Source organism: Astyanax mexicanus, chromosome 16 (genome assembly GCF_023375975.1).
Source record: "Astyanax mexicanus isolate ESR-SI-001 chromosome 16, AstMex3_surface, whole genome shotgun sequence".
NCBI lineage: Eukaryota > Metazoa > Chordata > Actinopteri > Characiformes > Acestrorhamphidae > Astyanax > Astyanax mexicanus.
In genome coordinates this window covers 28,304,365-28,326,676 of record NC_064423.1, presented here as the reverse complement: position 1 = coordinate 28,326,676, position 22,312 = coordinate 28,304,365, and the positions used below count along the sequence as shown (strand labels likewise).

Genomic DNA, 22,312 nt, shown 5'->3' with positions numbered 1-22,312 from the left:
TTTGAACCATTTGAACCCTAGCCTACCCTGTTTGTCATGCATACATCACAAACAATTACATCCACCCATCATTTAACTCACGTTTCTCCATTGGCCCCCTCAACTACCAGCCCCCAACCCCCACCCACCGTCAGCTGGGAACCCACGCCCATTCCTAACAGATGTCTGCTGATTCGGGTGAAATGACAACAAAAGGGCAGCTCCTGAAAAAGCCCCCCCCAGGGTACGCATCTTCTGCCACCCCTCCTCTGCCACCCCCCCTCAACCACCAGCCCAAGCCTACGTTCCTCATACAAAAGCTAAGGGATTAGCCGCTTTTAGCACATGAAAAACCCCAAAAAGACCCTCTCCCTCCGCCAGCCTCGGAGGAACCGAATGGACTGGAGTGACTAAGCCCCCCAACCACTACCACATCACCATAAATACCCCCTCTCACCCCCCAAACTCCTAAACCCCCCCCTCTTTGCCAGAAAGCTCCCAACTGGCCACAACAGTCAAGCCAAGCTCAAGCAAGCACAACAACAGCTTTAACCAGCTTAGAGCGGCTCACATCAACACTATTAATACTCTCTCAAAACAAAACACAGCGGCAAACAGGAGGAACCTGTGATTTATGGGTTTTAATTCCCCCTTTTTTCTTCTCTGTGGTTTACCGCACCACAAAAGCAGCTTCAACAACACTGGAGTCCAGTTTTACTCATTAACTTTGTGCAATTAGCTGACAGGCCACTGGAGTCTGGGCGCGACTGCAGTTAGAGTCGTTTAGCCTTAGAGGTTAAAAATGTTACTGTTATTGGTTGCATTTATACTCTTTACTAAATTGTTGTTTATGTATCATTGCTACGTAACTGGCTGTTTCTAAGAAGCATTCTAAGAAAAGCAATAAAGCTGACAAAAACCTTCCATTTTTGCCATTTTTGATAAAGATGCAACAATAAGGATGTTTTTTTGGGCCAAGAATTAAACAATTGGCTGAATACAGATATTTGTTGTTAATTTTGCTGCTTTTTTCCCTATTCCATAAAATAAATAAGCTATATATTTTTTTTTTATTTTGCACGTTTTAATGATTCTGACAGACCAACAAATCACTACACTCATCATTTAAAATTAATGGGATGATTTTTGGCCTAATAATGTTTAAAATTGTAAAATTTTAGTTATAAAGTGAATCGGACTGTTGTTTTTTTACATTTTGTTGAAATGTCATGATAAGTGGACTAATAGAAATGCTCTAAAACTGGAATTGAAGTAAAAATCGCTTTTACAATGATGTGCATTGAAAGCTATGCTTTTTCTAGAGCTGCCATTTTGAAGATTTGGAAAAGGTTTATGCATAAGAGTGGCCATACACCACTGCATGCCACAAGTGATGGGACAGGAACTAGTATCACATGCCATTTTCTGCTTGCATGGACATTCCTAGCCAGATGGCAGCAGTTACTATCATCATCATTACCCACTGTACTGTCTGCTGTGGGTAGTAATGTCTTCTGTTTCCCATGTATTCCTGGCACACATGTGACACGTGTCATTTTAAAGCACAAAAGGTGCTTCAGTGAGCTATGAGTGGAAAAAATACACAACACTGAATCAGACAACAGAACTTCCAGACAATGAACCAACAAGTTCATCAACCAAGAAGCAGAAGCTGGACTACAGCTCCTCAGGGGATTTAAACCAGCCAGTCACACCCTCAGCAGAGAATAAATGGACCTGATCACATATGGTTCCCCCGACCTCCAGCCATGGAGAATGGGTTCCCTCTCTGAAGCTTCAGGGGGTCATAACTCAGGCTTTAGCTCAGGAAGGGTGGGTTTATGACAGACCTGTATTGTATTGTCCACACGGCCCGGAGGAGGAAGCACTATCAGCCCGGCTGTGCCAGCTGGCCATCACGTCTCAAAACGCTGAAGACAGGCCAAGCAGAAAAATTAAAGAGCGGCGAGAACAAGCTGCCCCCTCATCCACAACATGTGTTAATCAGGGCCCACCATGGAACGGCACGGTGCGAGAAGGGGGGAAGATCTGGAGGGGTTGCTGGGAATGGAGTATGGAGTGCACATACAAAATGAAATTTACGTTAATCTACTACCTTATGTTTATTGACCTTACAATCTTGAATCTTAAAAGTTTCTTATTTTTTAAAGCTACATATCAGCTTAAAAACCATACAATCATGAGTATAAAATTATTATTACTATTTTGGGTTTCCTTGATGCGCTTCTTATCTAATTCAATTATTCCAACATCAGAGATTTACACCTGCCGTAGTGACCAGTCCCCGGCTGGTCATGAGATCAACGCGCATTATCAGAGAACCATCAAAACAAGCAGAGCATATCATTGGTTTGAAATCCTCTGTGGGTGGAGGGGGGGTTCAGCGGACAGGCTAAAGCAGCGGAGGTGGCTACAGCAGGGCTTTAGCTTTATCAGCCGGCCTCAGGACTTGAGGAACACCAGCCAGTCTCTTCACATCCACACGCAGGCGTGCGGCCAAGAGCCAGATGAAATTAAACTAGCGGGATCAATCCTGTCGTCTACGACGGCCACCGGAGCCCCTGCTCCTTATCTGTCCACAGCCGCCAACCTGTCAGAACTCCGGCTAACACAAAGCCCTTCTCCTGTCCGGCCTGAACCAGAAGGCTGTGGTTTCTGGAGCTTCTGAGAGAAGACGCTTTCTGTTTTTCTGGACCAGGATTGTCTCAGGCAGAACAGCGCTGTAAGAACTCCAGCTGTTCTCATCTTTCCTCCTCTTCCGGTCCTTCAGATTTCAACACCAGTAGCAACGTCTAAAGAACTCTCTGGTATTTTTTAGACTGACATGTATCTGTGTCGTACAGATTATCAGAAATAATTTAAGTCAACGCTGTGGGATATACAGCTCTGGAAAAAAAGACCACTTCAGTTTCTGAATCAGTTTCTCTGATTTTGCTATTTATAGGTATATGTTTGAGTAAAATGAACATTGTTGTTTTATTATATAAACTACGAAAATCATTTCTCCCAAATTCCAAATGAAAAAATGTAATTTAGAGCATTTATTTGCAGAAAATTAGAAATGGCTGAAACAACAAAAAAGATGCAGAGCAGAGCCATTTCAGGCCTCAAATAGTTTAAAGAAAACATTCATAAAGTTTTAAGAGTTCAGAAATGAATATTTGGTGAAATAACCCTGTTTTTTTATCACAGTTTTCATGCATCTTGGCATGTTTTCCTTCACCAGTCTTACACACTGCTTTTGGATAACTTTATGCCACTCCTGGTGCAAAAATTTAAGCAGCTCAGCTTGGTTTGATGGCTTGTGATCATCCATCTTCCTCTTGATTGTATTCCAGAGGTTTTCAATTTGGTTAAATCAATGAAACTCATCAGTTTTAAGTGGTCTCTTATTTTTTCCAGAGCTGTATATTGCAAAACAGACACACCCAGGCTGTTCTTGATAATCTGTTTTGACATTTAAATACAGTAAAAAGAGAATGGAGTTTAATGTTGTTTCCTAAACTGTCTTGAAATGAATCTATTCACATGCACAGTACACAGGCTCACTTAACATTTTAATGATCCGGTCTATTTTGAACAACGAATGAAACATCCCACTTTAAATCCTGAGAGTTAGCAATTACCAGTACTTTAGTTTTTGGATGGAAGTTGATAAAAACATCAAAAACTAGGACAGTAGCTGCTGGATTTGGGTTCTTGGCTTGAAAAATCTGAATAAACTCTTCATAACTCATCCAAGACCGAACATTTGTCCTCTGAGAGGTAACAGAGTTAACCAGTGCAAACCGACAGACATGAGCAAATGTAAGCCCTGGTGCCATTTGCTCTCTGAGCTGAGGGAGCAGGGCAGCTTCAGCAGGAGGAGGAGGAGGAGTAGGAGGGGGGAGGAGGGCCAATTTCAAAGAAGCAATGCTTGTTCTTTTATTACAGCCAGGCAAATTGCATCCACCCAGCGCTGAAGAGCACCGATTTAGCACTCAGGACAAATTAAGAGGAATAAACACAATTAGCTGGTGGAGCGCAGGCAGCCGCATACATGTCTCTCTCCCTCTTTCTCTCCTCCATTTGCTCTCATTCCCTTCTCTCCCTCACTCAGCCTCGTTTACCCTACCTTCTCCCCCTCCGCTGATATCACAAGGCGTCCTGGTGCAGCTGCCATTAATGCTTTCATGGCGTCTGCCACTCAAGAGCAATGGTGGTAATTGCGAAGCTCTCACTGTTACACAAAGTGTGCTAATTTTTGCGATGAATGCGGCGGAGTTGGCGCACGCTGCTCGGAATAACCACCCTGAAGAGTCCGGGGCGTTCTCAGCCTTCCCAATAATTGTTTGTTTTGATCATACTGGCATATTCGAGTGTGTTTTCCCTTCATTAGCGCTTCCCTGCTGCAGAACTACCTAGACCCACAGAGTCTGTTCACACAGAGGCTGAAGCCCCTGAGGTGGTCCTATTCAACACACATCCATCTACTGAGCACTGGAGGACATTCTGGCCTGTCTGGTTCAAAATATCTGTTTTTCAGTGCAATTACTGAGGCTCAACACAACAATACGTAAAGTAGTTCACATTTTCTGAGAATTGTGGGCGATAGAGTATAAATAAAGGCATTAGTTAGAACGCTGATTTATTTATCAGTAGCTTGTGGTGATTGGTCACGGTTGGGCCCTTAATCAAGGCCATAATTCTCTGAACACAGTGGTGGTTAGATTGTTGGGTTGTTGATCAGCAGGTTGTGGGTTCAATACTTGTATCTGCGACTGATTTTTCACTGCTAACCTGGGTTGCACAGCATTACACTACTCTACACACTGATCACAGCTTTTGTGTGGTGTGGCAGTTACAGTTCTGTGTGGGATACCCGGATCAATTCTTGAGCATGGACTTTTTTTATTATCTCGACTACAGGGGAGCAATAGCATGGCTGATTTTGTGCACTGACCCAAGCTTTTGTGGGAACTGGTAGCTGTAGCACTGTTATTAATCATAGGGTTGTGGGTTCAATACCCACATGAGCTAATTTGCCACTGTTGGCCCTTAAGCAAGGCCTTTTTACCACTTTAGCTCCAGTAGGTGCTGATTTTGTCCACTGATCCCAGCTTTTGTAAGCAATAGTAGTGGTTAGAATGGTTGGTTATTGATTTCAGGTTTGTGGGTTTGACACCCACATCAGCTAATCTGCCTCTGTTAGGCCCCTTAGCAAAGCCTTTAAGCATATATTCATATCACATTTCCCTGGCATATTTTCCAGTCACCTGAATACCTCTCCTAGAGCCTAGAGTAGACAACACACTGCAGGACTGCATAGTTTAGAGGGAAAAAGAGAAAAACACACTTCTTGTACTCCTGAGTGACTATTTATGTTGGCGCCACGTCCCGAAACCTTTCTTAAGGTTCACTCTTTTGATCCCACCTCCTTAAAAGTGGGTAAAAACACAGCACACCGGCAAATGGAGGGTAACAAGAAAACATACTGAGGGTAAATTAGTATGAAAGCAGACAAAAAGACGCCTAAACTGTGGAATGCAATCTCTCCACTTTAAGAAAATAAAGACGAACACAAAAAGTAAAAAAACAAAGCAAATTAAAGTGTTTTTCTCTGTTAGGACGTCAAAGGCCTCAGGGGAAATCAGACTTTGTTAGACAAACAAACTTTAGTATGAATCATGAATCCTTTTTTAATAAGAAAACCCACATTAAAAGAGCGAAATCCAACCATCAATTCCTGTTTGTTTATTTCAGCCTCGCAAAAAAAAAAAAAAAAAAAAAAAAAAAAAGACAGCCTGGCTGCCGAATTTTGCTCAGATGAACTCCTAAACGTCCCTCAGCATCTGACAGCGATCAGCCATGATCAATTATTCACTTACAGCAGCATTTACCAGCAGCAGCATGCTCTGACATTTGAATCGGCCTCGTGTAAACAAGCAAGGTTATTCTCAGGGTCTGGTCTTCCTGCAACATTGAAAATACAAGCGGTTTGGACGAGTTCAAAAGGACGTGAAACAAAAGAGCACATCTACCTTTTGAATTAATGATGGCTCTGACAGAAAGCCCAGCTTTCAATCAAAATAATGAGTCCAGCATAAGCAGGCTGGACATGAGGCCTAAAAAGAAGGGGTGGATCTCCATCAAATCCATCAATTATATTCAGTTAGCTCAGACATGTTACAATAGATGTCCATGTCACCCAAATGGACATAGACTTTTGTTAGACACATCAGCATTGTAGCTACAATGCTGTTACAAGGTTGGTTCACGTTGGGTTGTGCGACTCTAACTTTTAAATGAACCGTTTATATAATTGATATATGTTCTTTATTTTGTAAAGAGACAATGTTTAACTTTAATTTTTATTTGTATACTGTATTAGATATAAAAACAGCTTTGTCTGCCTCCTTAAGCCCAGTCCATTAGCAGTTTACAGGCTCATGCTTGACCCCATGCAGCACTGTAATTAATGACTTAACCTGATCCAGGACTTATTTAACCCCCACATTACTAAGGGTAAATTATCTCTTGCTTATCTTGTTTGTTGTTTGGTGACCATAGAGAATGAACATGCTAATTAAAAGGCATATATTAGAGGAATTGTGATCCCAACATGAATAATATGTAGTAGATTTCTAGGGTATTTCTAGCAGAAATAATTTCTGAGGGCTTGACTAAAAGGTTAAAAAGGTTAAAAGTGTTTCTGTCCAACATAAGAAAACATGTATTTTAAGGAAGAAAAATGCAGAAATGAAAATACATAGCTATTAGCTAAGATATATATAATGTATGTAATTGTCTGTCGTTTGTTGTCAATGTAGCCTATGTAGTTTGGGAGAACTAACTAAATGACTAATAGAGTAAAAAGTGCAATTTTTCACTAAACTGTGACATATCTTAATCCTACAACTTACTACTACCAGTAATAATACATTATACAGTTTGTAAACACAGGTATGTGTCTATTCAACTTCAATCTCACAATACAAACTGAAAGATAATATATGTTTAGTATATTTGTGTGGCAAAAGAGTGAAAAATAGAGTAAAAAAAAAAAAAAAAAAATACCATAATAACCTAATGTCATAGAAAATCTCACACTTGGTGGAAATGTGGTCTGAAAGGAAAGATATCATTCTTTTCCTACTAAACAGAGAATATCTTATTCACATTACTATTACCAACAAAAATAACTGTTTATTTCACAACACAAGCTAAAAAATAGAGGTGTTGATTATTTTATCTTTCTTTCATAGGAACATGGGGAAAACAGTCCACAAGAAAATTGTACATTAGGTACGACCAAAACAATAAATCATGGACATCAGTTGTAAAAGTAGACCAATTTAGTAGCAAATTAACTAACGTACCTGACCCACATTAAATGAATGCTGTTCTCACTCTTATGTGTTACTATAAAGCCAAAAACAGCTTCAATCTCACAATACAAACTTAAAGAAAGGGCTTTTCTTGCTTATCTTGGCCTGTTTTTTTGTTTGTGAGTGTAACAAATGAACATACTTCAAATGTGCAGTTTGTGTGGAAAAAAACTAAAAATATAAACAGTAGTTGTCAACTAAATAGTACAATATATCGACTACACACATTATCACTGTTTAAAGTATGCCATATACTGTTTTACAAACAATTGCAAATATCACAATCCATATAGAAAAAGACTTTTCATACTTATTTAATGTGACTTTATGTGGCAACACAGCATTAGAATACTGTTATTGTTTATTTCTGCCAAATATCAATTCAAACAAATGTGTATTCAGCCACAAACAGCTTAAATCTCACAATGCAAACTAAAAGAAAGGGCTCTTCTTGCTTATCTTGGGTAGCATTTTTTGTTTTTGAGTGTAACAAATGAACATACTTCAAATGTGCAGTTTGTGTGGAAAAAAAAACAAAAAATATAAACAGTAGTTGTCAACTAAATAGTAAAATATCTCAACCACACACATTATTACTGCTTAAATTATGCCCTAGACTTTTTACAAAAAAATCCAAATATCACAATACATACAGAAAAAGACTTTTCATACTTATCTAGTGTGTCTATAGCTTAAATATAACAATACAAACTTAAAGAAAGGGCTAATCTTGCTTATCTTGGCTTGTTTTTGATTTGTTTGTGAGTGTATTGACGAAACATGCTTTGTGCAGTTTGCGTGGGGGAAAAAAAATAAATAAAAAAACAGTGGAAATCTCAACCACACACACAATATTACTATTTAAATTATGCCATATACGTTTAACAAAAATAGTCCAAATATCACAATAACGTTACATGTAGAATGAACACAATTCAAATGTGCAGTTTGTGTGGAAAAACTAAAAATATAAACAGTAGTTTTAAATTAAATTGTGAAATCTCAACCACACACACTGTTTTTACTGTTATACTAATTATATTTGCTGTTTTATACTTTTGTCTACTTGCTTTGCACTTTATATTGTTTATATACACTTTATATACACCTACTCTTTGTTTCTATCTGTGTGTACTGTATTGATGCTGCTACTGGAACCCTAATTTCCCTGAGGGAACCTCCCAAGGGATCAATAAAGTTCTATCTATCTCTATCTATCTATCTACTGTTTAAATTATGCGATATACGTTCTACAAAAAAGTCAAAATATCACAATATATATAGAAAAAGACTTTTCATACTTATGAAGTGTGTCTTTAAGTGGCAACACAGCATTACAATAATGTTATTGTTTATTTCTTCCAAATATCAATACAGACAAATGTGTATTCAGCCACAAACAGTTCAAATCTCACAACACAAACACACAGAGCTGAACAGTCCGCAGACCTGCCGCTTCATTCCTCAGTAAGGTAAGGTTAGATCGAACAGGCTACATCTGGGCTGAATTAACATTAACGTTACCTCAGGCTAGTAAACTCACACAGCTCCGCTTTTCCCCAGAAACGCTTCAAATTGCTGCAACTTAAACGCCGCTTTTGTCCCTTTTAGCTACAGCAGAGCAGCTGAACTCAAAGCAGTCCGCTACACTAACACACGCGTGTTAACCTGGAGGAACCGGAGCCTAATAAACACTGAGTATGAAACGCGTTCTCACTTACCTAAAGCAGCTAATATCCAAATCCGAATCCCAATTCGAATCCTTAGTTCACACGTGTTAGAGAAGTGTAGAGGGGAAAAGGAAAATCCTCTCCAAACTCCGTTAAGTTGCATCCATGTGAAGAGAAGAAAAAAAAGCAAAAGAAGAGAAAGAAAAGAAAAAAGCCGCACGGACCCCCTTATTTCCACTACACTTCTAGGAGAGGTGAAAATATTCCGGTTTATTCGCGAAAACACGTTAAAGCGCTGAAAAAAAAACGGTCCTGGTGCGGAAAGAAAAATAAGAAAAAAGAGAAAAGAAAAAGCCCGTGCTTTGTATGCCCGCTCCGGCTCCACGTCCTCGGGCTTTTCTCCAGCTCCTGCTGGGGGTGGAGAGACCGAGGGGCCAGCTCTCTACCCCCCTTGTTGAGTTCACCTCAAAACGGGCGCGATTTAGTTTCCCACCCGCATTCCACAACCTCCCGCCTCCCGAGCTAAGAACAGCCAATGAGAGCGCGCCCGCTGCGCTGTGATTGGTTAGCAGGACCGCCAATCGTGCGCTGGAAGCGCAGCGCCTCCTGCGCTGGGATTGGCTGGTAGTTCGTGTATTAAATTGAAAATGAAAAATGAAAAGCACTACAAAAAAGCACTGGAGCTCCAATCTTAGAAATATTCCGATTAACAGGATGGAGACCCATTTATGTGTAAAATAATAAGTTAAAACTGTGATGAGACTCTTTAAGCTTTATTATTACAGGATTTTATTTATCATATTATATATGATAACTGTATTTCTGTGTACAAGAACACAAGAGTATTTTGTAATACTAATATTAAGTTTTATAATACTGAAGGCTTTTTATCTCTCTCTACTTGCTTTTTATCTTACTATATCATCTTTTTTTGGTATGATGACAACGTAATATATTAACTAATAGCTGCACTACTGTTTTCCACAAATAGTAAAACATAAATAAATACAGTCCAGGACCTGATTCCACACAAGAATTAGAAGCTAAATTACATTGTCTACAAATTAACTGTAAAATACATTGATTTCCTTACAATTAGGCCTACTGTATATAGTCACTGTCCAATAAAAAAAAGTATCTCAGTTTTTTCAATATTTAGTTTACTACACAATTTGAACAAAAAAAACTGACCCTTACACTGTCAAAATTTTAGATGAATCCACCAACAGAAATTTTCTTTTTACATTGACTTCCATTTAAAGTTACAAAGGTTTTATCTATCTCCTGTAAATTTGCTGTTTTGGAGATTTTCATTGGACATCAACGATATGCAAAGGCATTGGATTTTTCAAGTAGTCCTGCTGCCAATAGATTCAAGATTCAAAGGTTCAATAATCTATGTCATATTTTTTTCTACTCATGTTATACCATTAATTACACACAAATCTTCTATCACATCACAGCCACCTGCCACAAATTATGTCCATCCCCCTACAACAACTGATTTGAGCAACCTATTGAGGCATTGGGATTACAAGAGCTGTGCTAACATGATAAAGTTGTACTGTTGTTAGGGGAGACGTTCAGTATATATGGTAGTATAGTCCAACCTTTTAACAGATGCCATTAGAACCAAATAATCAATGAGTGTGTTTACATGCTCCTCATAATCCGGTTAGTGCAGAACACAATCTCATCAATGCACTTACATAATGGTGAATAATAAGATAATGGGAAAACTCCTGGTTTACATCAGTAGATTCTCAACCAGCCAATAAACTATGAAGAATAAGATGCATCATAAATGTTAAACCACAAATTATAAACAACCAAAATATGAACATACATCAGCTAGAAATTTCACTGGCACTCCAAAAGTCTCTGCGTGTTTGTGTCTCAGTAGTTTTTAAAGCAGATTTTAGACCATTTAAATATGCTGTTCACACAACTACTTAAATAATCAGATAACTGCAGTAATCAGATAACGAACAGATGATAAGGTGCATGTAAAAACACTCAGTATTATTTCCTTCGCCTCTCAGCTGTTTTAATGTTATGACTGATCAGTGTAGCATGCTGTTCTTTAGCAATACACAAGGCATCCAGCAGTGGAAGAAAGAGGCAGACCTTGGAATAATTCTGCATTGGATTAATCCTTCAGAAACATCCACCACGATTGTGGTGGAAAGAAAATGAAATATTGAGCAGAGCGGGTGATCAATATTCCTCCAAACACCGAGTCAAAGAGGTGGGAGGCAGAGCGAAGTTTGATCTTCAAAGCTGCGAGCGCTTGATGCTTGTAGTTAAACCTCTGGGACATTCTCTGGGTCAAGCAGAAAAACAACACTGCCAAACTTAACGGACACATTCGGTTGGCGTGTTTGCAAACCGCCCTTGTTTCTCCATCGTTATAACCACAGAAACAGGATATGGGATGGATTATTTCCTCCATTGTTTGCAGTGTCCTAAACCTCTGAGACGCTCTGAGGATTTTGTGGACATAAAAGCCTGCAGTGCAGCAACTGCCATTCAGAATACTGAATCAAAGCTACTCTGGACCAAATCTGTCCTTAAAACAAATCAGTAAAAACATGATTTAATTAATTATGCTTCTTTAGTTTTATACTGAAGCTACAGAATAAGGCTAACTAATGAGCTTCAGTATATGGACATAAATATTGGGACGCCTGCTCATTTACTGTTACTTTCCAAAGGACTGTTCTCAAACATTTAGACATATAGCAGGTTTTATATTTGACATATTTGTGCATGTCGTTGAAGATCTCCTAAACTGTATAGATCAAAGTAATAAGCATTATTTATTGCTTGATCCAAACTCAAGAGTATTAAAACTCTCTCTACTGTGCATTAAAGGCTTTTATTTAATTTTAGCATTGCTGTAAGGATTTGATTGCAATCAGAATGGTGGATAATCACCACCCTACTCTTCGCAAAAATATTGGGTGGAGTACCATCATTTTAGAGATCACTGCTCCACAGCTCAATGATAGATACTTTATACAGCTCTAGTCCAGACCTGGCATTAAGCCTGGGCGAATAGGATAATGTGTGCATTTGCCTGTCTTTGTCAGCAATGTTGGCAATGTAAAGTAGCTGAATGCATTCAGTAGAAGGGATGTCCATATATATTTGGATATGTAGTATATTTATCATATTTTCCATACTATTGTAGAGCACAAACTATATGGACCAACTGATACATCAAGCTCAAATAAACACACATTGGGTTGCTGTTGAGTTTACTGAAGGGGGGAATTAGGAGCTCCCCACATGCTCGGTGTCCACACCTTTTTTTGTTGTTGGGGTTTTAATGTTGTTATGGTTATTTAGTTTACTTGTGGTGGAGCATTTTTCCCTAGCCTGGTGTTAGTGTAGAAGGTGAAAAAGGGTCACTACCAGCAGGATGCCAATATAAGAGAGAACCACCTGCTAAACAGGACTATGGCTTGGCCTCCTTACATTGGCCCTGCTAATGCTACAATATGTTATACTGGTCAAAAAGCCATGCTGGATAAGTTGGTTAACCATTTTTAACTCCTTTTGAGCAGTAACGTGCTTGTTTTTATTTATTTGAGCTTGATGAACTACCTAGACTATCAGAATGGCCAACTTGAGCTAGTCATCAAGCTGGTAACATTGGTTTAGATTGGTTTGGTTAAAACTGAAAGCTAGGGTTAGTATGTTTTTGCCTGGATTACCAACATTTCAATTGTCTCAAACTTTAAAGATTAAAGTTTAAACCACCTAAAACCAGCTACCAGCGAAACCTGCTATGTAGAGCATACATTGTGTTCACCAAATTAGCTTTAGCTCCATGAAAAACCAAAGTACAACAGTAGATTACACTGTTGGAAGCTTTCTCCATTCCACAAGCCTTTGTTTAAGGACCTGGGTGATGTGCAGCAGTGTAATGGTAAGGGCTTAATCAATAGGATCATCCCATAAACCGGCTGCCATGATTTTTAAGTTGGTTTTCCTCGTGCCTTTTATTCACACTTGCCCGCTTTAATCAGGCATATAAATCTCGAGCTCCCCTCGACAGCGCTGTCCCCCAGGTGCTGAGCAGAGCTTAGCATGGTAAATTTCAGCAAGCCGGCAGCAGAGATGTAGTGTGTGGTCAGGAGGACTCGAGGGAAATGATAAAGGAGCACTTACTGTTTGACATGGGCAATCCATAAGAGTGTAATGAGCATTGTACACTGGGAGTCTTTATACACTGGGAGTGCGTTTTGTGGGGGTGTGAGTGTGCATGTGGAGGGGGTTGTGTGAGCTTGCATTCTCAAAAATGCAGATAGATTAATACACATATACCGCATCAATTAAAGAGGAGATTAATATTTTGGGTGTGGAGCTTTCGTGAAAAGATAAATTGAGCTATTCATTATGTGGACCTAGAGATAATAACCAGATGATGCTCAGATGCTCACTGGAATTTTAAGTTGTTATGATAAATGTTGTGTGTAATAAAACACACTTACTGAACCACAAATACAGCAACTCTTGATTCTGAGTCTTGCTACAAGAGGGCGCAAAGGTGCTTCACAGGATTGCCACCATTGCTTTGTTGTGAATGAGACCTGGGCTGCTACAAAACTGTATTAAGCTGTCTTTGGTTCCAAATACTGTGCATTCTGTATAGGACCAGAGAACCTTAAATTCAAGTATGAAAGTCTTGTGTTAAATGCTTCAATCCTGCCCCAAGTGCTAGTATGAAGATCTGCGGAGCTATTGCATATTGCATCAATAATGATTGCAGGACAGTATGCACACAAAAATGGCATTTTCCAGCTGGATAATGCTCACTCACACCAAAACTGAGTTTTTTCATACATTTTGCAACACTTTCTTGGCCAGTATTGCTATTATGCATCTTTAGTCATGTGACTCCTTTGCTGCTTCCCCTCACTGGTGGACCAGCTTCTTCCTACTTGATGGCAATGGTCAAAGCCTGTACCAAGAGCTCTTAGAGCTTCCAGTATGGCTCGGCTCGAACCACCATCCCTCATCCATCATATTTTCAAAGAGTTCTTAAACGAAGTTAAAAAAAAATACATAAATAAAATTCTCCTAGAGTTCTAATCATTATCAAGCTTTGTGTATCTCTTGATCCCAATCTCTACAAACTAGCTATGGATATTTTGAAGAAAACAACGAAGCACTGTTGTAAGTCGCTCTGGATAAGGGCGTCAACTAAATACCTTGAATGTAAATGTAAATGCAATAGTTTAAATTAGCATTAATTCTGTACATTCTGTACCCCTTCTACTTACTGTAGTAATCTTGGCTATTTTAAGGTGCACCTATTTCTAATGCAGCTTGCATAATCTCCATAAAAAATCATTTAGAATGGAACAGCATGCTCTGGAGCAGCTCAGCAGAGGGTCTAAAATCACCATTCACAATGTCAAGGAGAAAACAGCCTCCCATCATTTGGCTGCAAGCGATGGAGCTGAATCTAGAACTCTTAGAATGAGGCATACTGGTAGAACTTGACTTTACTTATGCATTCATGATTCTTCAATGGAATCAAATCATCACCGCAATGTTTCATATCCCAACATCTAATGTAAAGGCTCAATCCCATTTTACCCCTCTACCCCTCTGTTTTGGGCATGCATGCCAGGGGGTAGGGGTATCCCGATTCTTGTTAGGCTGGAAGGGTACGGGGAAGGGACAGGGCTTGTTAGCCCTTTAGAAGGAGTATTTTCAAATGCACACTTCAAACCAAGGGGTAGGAGAATCACTGGAAAAAACCCACAAATGTAATTATTGTCCTTGTTAAAAGTGACAATTAGCAATATGTTACCATATTTTAATGAGTAGTTTTAATGTTTGATGGCCAAATTCTTCAAAACAAGCATAAAAAAGATTGCTAGTAGTTTGTCTCAATAGCTAGCTAGCAGGCTAACTTTCCCAATCCAACTTAAATGATGCAACAGACAGCAGGAGCTGCTGCATTTAAGGGTGGAACAGATAAATATAATAAAATAAAAGCTAATAAAAGCTTATTTCAGTTCCCACCACAAAGAAATTAAGAAATGGACAATAATAATTAATTTCTGCACCATCTCCCCCCTTTCTGAAGACATACAATACCCTAAAGTTAACTACTTAATCAGCTGCTAGGTTACTGAACTTTAGCAATCCTGATGACGTAACGGGTGCTTGAAGGGTTGTCCCAATTCCCAATGTGGAAGATTTCACCCAAGATTTTCCTTTGCCCTTGGAACAGAGTTACACTCGACAACAAGGGGTAAATAGAATTGGAATTGGACCAAAGTCTTTCCAAAAGAGTAGAGGCTGTTACTGCAACAAATGCTGGGCAGACACTCTGTTAATACATTTGATTCCAGAAGAAACAGTTGAAAAGCAGGTGTCTACTAATGTTTACTGAAAAGTGCAGAAGATAAAGTAGCTATCTATAGTAAGTATCAATATAATACAGATATGACAGATTCTGTGGAAAAGCCCTGAACAAGGTCAGCAAATTCTGCAGAGTAACTATTCAGTTCACTTTGCTTCAGTGTAACTCGATCATATTTGCTAGTTTCAGATCATTGCCCACTTTTCCTCCCTCGAGGGGACAGTTTTTGGCATTGGCGTACAGCTAACGACAGGCTTTCATTTTTTTTAAAGTGTTTGAAAGCGAAGGCCTGCAGTGTGATGCTCTCTGAAGTCTAGTTAAACTTTAAGGACTGTTTAGTCAGACTGGTTCTGGAGGAGGCCCAAGTGTAGGGAGTTTTAGTGGAAAAGCACATGAATTGTGAGGGGCCTCTTATGGAGCCCTGGGGGACCTCCCTTCAACACCCGGCACTCAAATGCATTCTCTCCTCTGACAGATATTTCACCAGCTTTCATCTCTCAGACCCACCGTGCAGATAAACTCGCACATGAACACACACACACACACACACACACACACACACACACACAAACACACACACACACAAACACACACACACACACACACACACACACACAAACACACACACACACAGTCCAAACCCAGCCACACACAGGAAGAAAAGCAGACTGACAGCCATTAGAGCGTAACCATGCTGTCTTATCTCAGAGCCTGATAAGAATCTACAAAAGCCTGTGCAGAGATTATGAATTCATTACACCGATTGACACACAGAAAGGATACACACACACATATGGGGGTGGAAAGGGGCAGGAAAGGAGGGGTCAGGAGTGTTCACTATTATATTGCAGTAATACATATTATAATGATAATGATTCCTTTGATTTATGTGGAGCCTTTCTTGCATCCAGATCATTCAGATCTTTTTTTTTAAACCTCGAACAGAATGAAGGGGAACCCTCATTTACGAGTTTAAGCCAAACAAACACAGCAAACATCAAACAAAGAAACAAATGAACAAAGAACATACAAAAGAATGGGGGTATTAAATTGCTATAGAAGCAATCATGAGAAGATATAAATGTGTTAAGTGCCATGTACACGTTTTTGAAAAATAATAACAGCATTTTAGCATCCCTTTCACAGCAAATCCTAGATTTATTCGATAAAAACAAAGCTTTTCAAACAGTGGACATTTTTTTGCGAGGAAATCAAGCTTAATAAAAATGCTGACATTATGATGCATGCACAAATCTCAAATCTCTCCTATGTAGTGAACTATATAACACATAAGTGTACATTTTTTCATGCAGACCTCAAATTCCAATATAAGAATAAATATAAATACTGTTGTGTTACCAATATATAATGTGCTGTTATGATTTAGAATCTGTAATTTCTTTACCTGCTTTACCTGCATAGTGCAGTACATCTCTATTTTCTTACTTATTAATAGTGGTGTGCTGTCTTAAAAATGTCTTTGTGAGGTACTATCGCTTGATACAGGGCTGGCATACTCCGTCTCTGTTTGGATGAAAACATTTAAAACTAATGAAAAGCGAAATTTACTGTATCTGGATAAGTATGAGAAAGTAGTTCTGAATAAAATCTTGTGAGAAAGTGAGAATTCAGTTCAGAACATCTTAGCATATACTGGGTGATTAACCAGCTAATTGTATGTATTTATGTGAGGTTTTTGAACTACTAGCTAGTCAATAAGCATTATCAACTTGACCAAGCTGGCAATATGGTAATCATTATGGTTAATTCTATGCTGGTCACCTGTTTTCTATTCAGCAGGAGAATGTTTAGCCTTTTCAAATGGGGTTTATTTTAATTAGAAAATGAGAAAGGCTCAGATTGAATAGCTCCAGCTTGGTTAAATCTTTTCTCACTCCAGTGTGGGACAGTGCTCCCTGCAGTCTGCTGACGGACAGTGGAGGGGGTGTGGTCAGTGCCAGAGAAACCAGACACCCCCCCAGGTTGCAGAAAGCTGGTGTGCTCTGTGTTCAGCTGAGTTTGGCTGGACTGTGCAGAGTAAGCTCACGCTGGAGGCCCCAACAATTGATGAGTTAAAAAAAAGAGACACAAACACACACCAAAATAAGTAATACAAAAACAGAACACACTACCCACTCTGTCATTTCTGATACCTATGAGATACCTATGCTAGTATTTGACACAGAGAGAGAGAGAGAGAGAGAGAGAGAGAGAGAGAGAGAATAATATGAGACTGTGAAAACAGCTAGAGAGGGAAAATCAAATGTAAGAATGGAGAGAAAGAGAGAGAGAGAGAAAGAGAGAATAATATAAGACTATGAAAACAGCTAGAGAAGGAAAATCAAATGTAAGAATAGAGAGAAAGAGAGAAAGAACGAGAACGAGAGAGAGAGAGAGAGAAAATAATATGAGACTATGAAAACAGCAAGAGAAGGAAAATCAAATGTAAGAATAGAGAGAAAGAGAGAGAGAGAAAGAGAACGAGAGAGAGAGAGAGAGAGAGAATAATATGAAACTGTGAAAACAGCAAGAGAAGGAAAATCAAATGCAAGAATGGAGAGAAAGAGAGAGAAAGAAAGAGAGAAAGAGAGAGAGAGAGAGAGACAGAGAGAGAGAGAGAGAGAGAATTAATAACATGAGATTGTAAAAACAGCAAAAGTGGAAAAATGTAAATGTGATAATGGAGAGAGAAATAATAGTGAAAAGAAAGAGAGAAAGAGTTACAGAAAGTGTAAGAATGAAGAGAAAGGACAAAAGAGCAACAAGTGAGAAAGAAAGAGTAAATAAAGTGTGAGAATTGAGAGAGAGACAATAGTGAAAAGAAAAAGAAACAGCAATGAGAGTGTTAGAAAAAAAGAGGGAAAAATAAAGGGTGTGAGAATGCAAAGAGAGAGAGAGAGAGAGAGAGAGAGAGTGAGTAAACATGACCCTCTGAGGGGTGAGTGAACGGGAGAGTGAAGGAAGAGAGGGTGAGAAAGAGGAGGAGGAGAAGGCAGGGGAGCAGCGAGCAAGAGACAAGAGAGAGAGAGTGTGTATGCATGCAGTTGTGTGTGTGTGTAGTAGAGTGTGCTGGGCTGCGTTGGCCTTATTTGGTGGGGTTTATTGAGAGGGAGTTTCTGCTGGTGTGTTTACTCAGCGGGTCAGAGGCCCAGCACAGCACAGAGCTGCAGAGCTAACAGCTAATAGCTAACAGCTACAGCCTGACTGCCTGCCTGTCTATCCAATCCCACACACTCTTCATACACACTGTCTGATTTAGAGAGGGGCAAACCATGTCTGCTACTGCACTGTATTGACCACTGGCCATCATTTGCACTAAAGTTTAAACATCCATTTGCAATATGTTGACTGTTAATATGCACTGTATGTGTACATTCAGGAGTATTTCTTTTTTCCACATTAATTTGCATTATACTGTATTTCTGCACTACAGTGACCATTCACAGCTCTGGAAATAATTAAGAGACCACTGCAGTTTCTGAATGAGTTTCTCGGATTTTGCCATTTATAGGTAAATGTTTGAGGAAAATAAACACTGTTGTTTTATTCTATAAAATTTATTTAAAATTTCAAATTAAAATAATGCCATTTAGAGCATTTATTTGTAGAAAATTACAAAAAATAACAAATAACAAAAAAGATGCAGATCTTTCAGATCTTAAATAATGCAAAGAAAACAAGTTCAGATTTATAAAGTTCAGAAATCAATATTTGGTGGAATAACCCTGGTTTTTAATCATAGTTTTCATGCATCTTGGCATGTTCTCCTCCACCAGTCTTACACACTGCTTTTGAATAACTTAAGCAGTTTAGCTTGGTTTGATGATCATCCACCTTTCTCTTGATTATATTATAGAGGTTTTTAATTTGTTACAATTAAAGAACCTCATCATTTTTAGGTGGTTTAATTTGTTTCCAGAGCTGTATATGTACTTTATTGTCCCTATTCATAAGCAGTACGTTTATTTGCACTATATTGACTATTTTTATGCACTGCACTGTACATACATTTGCAATATTCTGTAGTTTTAAATGAGCTTAAGTATATGCTGATTTGCATTATATTGCATCAGTTGCACTTTTTTACACATGTATATGTACTCTATTCCATATATTCTGCACTATATTGCACATTGTTTGCATCACATTTTGTGAAAAAAAATTGCACTGCACTGTATGAACATTCAACATATACTGTATTGCATTATAGTTTTGAACATTCATTTGCACATTGTTGCTAATAGTTTAGCTAACACTTTCTTAATAGCTAGTTTTTGCACAATATTAAACATGTATTTATGCACACTACTTTATGCACCAAATTCATAGTTAATATGCATTATATTGCACATTCATACACACTACATTGTGCACATTCAGTCACAATATAGTGCACATTTATACCTTATTGATATTTAATATGTATTATATTGCACATTTATATACACTACATTGTGCACATTCAGTTAGAGTATGGTGCACTTTACTGTTATTCATTTGCACTTTACTGTTATTTGCACATTAGCTTGCAATATATAAACTACTGTTATTATAGTCTTCCGAATAAAGCTCTCTGTGGGGGTGTATATACCCACATCCTAACATGACAAGCTTATTTAATAGACTTGTTTTAGGACCCGCTCTGTAGGAAGTTCACAGGATGGTGAGAAGTGTAATTTGTGCTGCAATTTTCCAGATTTTGGCACATGAGTTTGACAGATGAAAGAAAAAAAATCAATGGCAGTAATAAGTGCACTTTTGGAGATGCTCTGAGCTCTATTAATAAACCGGACTGGAGCGGCCCGGGGGTGTTCTGTATCTCGGCAGAGCCGGGGCTGAATGGGGGGGGCTTCAGCCTGCCAGGGCGTGTTAGAGCCGGCTGAGGGCACACTGCAGTGCGAGCGATTCCTTTTCTCTCCCAGCCAGTGCCACAGCCCAGCCACCAATGCCCTGTTTGATTTGTCTCCCTATTGTGTAAGCGCCGGGGCTTTGCTGTGCACACACACACACACATACATACACACACACACACACACACACACACACACACACACACTCGGAGGAGGGAGGAATGTAAATGTTTGAATGCGTGAGTGCTTCTCCTTATATTCAAGCTTCAGTGGGGCAGTGAAGAGAATGAGTGACAGAGAAAGAGAGAGGAAAAGAGAGAGAAAGAATACACAGTGCTACACAGAGTTAGCGCGACTCTTTTTGTAAAGTCGAAGGTAGTAACACTTGTAAACGTGTGTGTTAAAAGGTGAAAAGTGCAATATAGCATATATTTCAACATTCTCCACCATCGTGTATTGTTATACATACAATATATGGCATATAATACAATGGCAGAGGAGATGTGATTTATCGAGGGTGGTGCTAGTAAGTAGCTGCATTGTTGCCGTATAGTAAGTGTGTGGTAATGATTGTGACCAGCGACATCTGGCTAGACATGACCATGTGAACAGACAAGCAATTCTGGCAGAAATTACATAAACATTTAATGCAGGAGGCCCCACATGCAGATCATGTGGTTCAGTGCAGTGTCCTTTAGCTTCAATGAGCTTCAGTGCCAAAAGTCATGGGATGTATATAAATATGTACGGTATATGGGGGAGAGAAATAGGGAGGGAGAGAGAGAGAGAGTGTGTGAGATTGTACTTAAATGTTAAAAAACAGAAACACACACACACACACCACACACTCAGCTCCAGCTGCAGAGAAAGATTATAAATATTAACACAAATAAAATATGATCCTCTTTAAGCATGCGACACACCACTTAGTCAGCCCCCCATTACTGGTACATCTAAAAAGCAATACGCCTTTGATTCCCAAACACCATGAAATAATATACGCAGGCACAATAAAAATTCATCACCTCCAGACGCACAAAGCTTCATTTACATTTCTTTAAATACTGCCGTAAATAATCGGAGCGTTGATAATTGAAAACAGTAATTTACTGCGGCTTCTTTATGAAGTGTGTTGGAGACGGAGGGCAAAGCGAGCAGGCTTTGCAGAGGGCACGGCTCGGGGCTCAGAGGGGGCCTACAGGCCACATTAAACAGCCTGACAGGCAGTCCGGCCGGCCTGTAGACTAGCGCTCAGATGACCCCGTGCAACACAATGCTTCCAGTTCAGGCCGTAAAGATTAATAGAGCTTGCTGTAATTGCAGGCCTAGCGGGCGAAGGGCCTCGTGTAACGCCGCACTGACTCCTACTTATTTCACACAACTGGAGGTAGTGCTTTATTTCAACGAGGTGAACACTCCCTGACAGTCCTTACAGGAACACTCCAGCCATTTCCAACTTAATCTCTCTCTCTCCTGCGACTGTAGCATATGCTGCATTACCACACACAGACATTAAGAGAAAAAACTCTGATTGAAACTTAATCCTAATTAGTGGCAATGTGAATTTGATTCTGCATTCCATTAAGTGTTTTGTCACAAGTCGAGAAAAGTATGGGTAAATGACTGTACTGTATATTCACACTGGTGTATGTAGTTAGACATTACCCATTACTTCATTTTAAACATACACAATTTATTATATATATATATATATTTTTTCATTTTAAATAAATGTCATGGTTTAATTTTATTGCTGTAAAAATAGTTGCAGTATTATACAATATGCATGTTTATTTTGTTCATTTGATGATTATTCCCTGGGTAAATACTCCCGGTCTTTTACAAATTGGGCTAACGCTTAGACTGTTGCACCACCCTGAAGTGAAGCCCTTCACTTTTGGTTTTGAAAGGTTTTACATGAATAAGTAGTTTCTTTTTAAATACAGTCACTGCCGTGCAAAAAACAGCAACTTCACAACAAAATAAAAAAGATAGGCTCAACAGATAAAAAAACAACAAATAATTTTAAGTCAATTTATC

General features: G+C 39.1%; 1 protein-coding gene across 15 annotated transcripts in view; it reads right to left on the bottom strand.

Moving 5' to 3' along the window:
• ptprsa (protein tyrosine phosphatase receptor type Sa) overlaps positions 1–22,312 on the bottom strand; it is a 310,811-nt gene that overhangs the window by 216,706 nt on the left and 71,793 nt on the right. The window contains exon 1 of one of the 15 annotated variants that reach the window (XM_049465922.1): positions 9,089–9,446. The exons of the other annotated variants lie outside the window; for them this stretch is intronic. The gene's annotated coding sequence lies outside the window, so the exon portion shown is untranslated. Of the gene's footprint in view, positions 1–9,088; positions 9,447–22,312 lie in introns of those variants that run through there. 15 annotated transcript variants of the gene reach the window in all.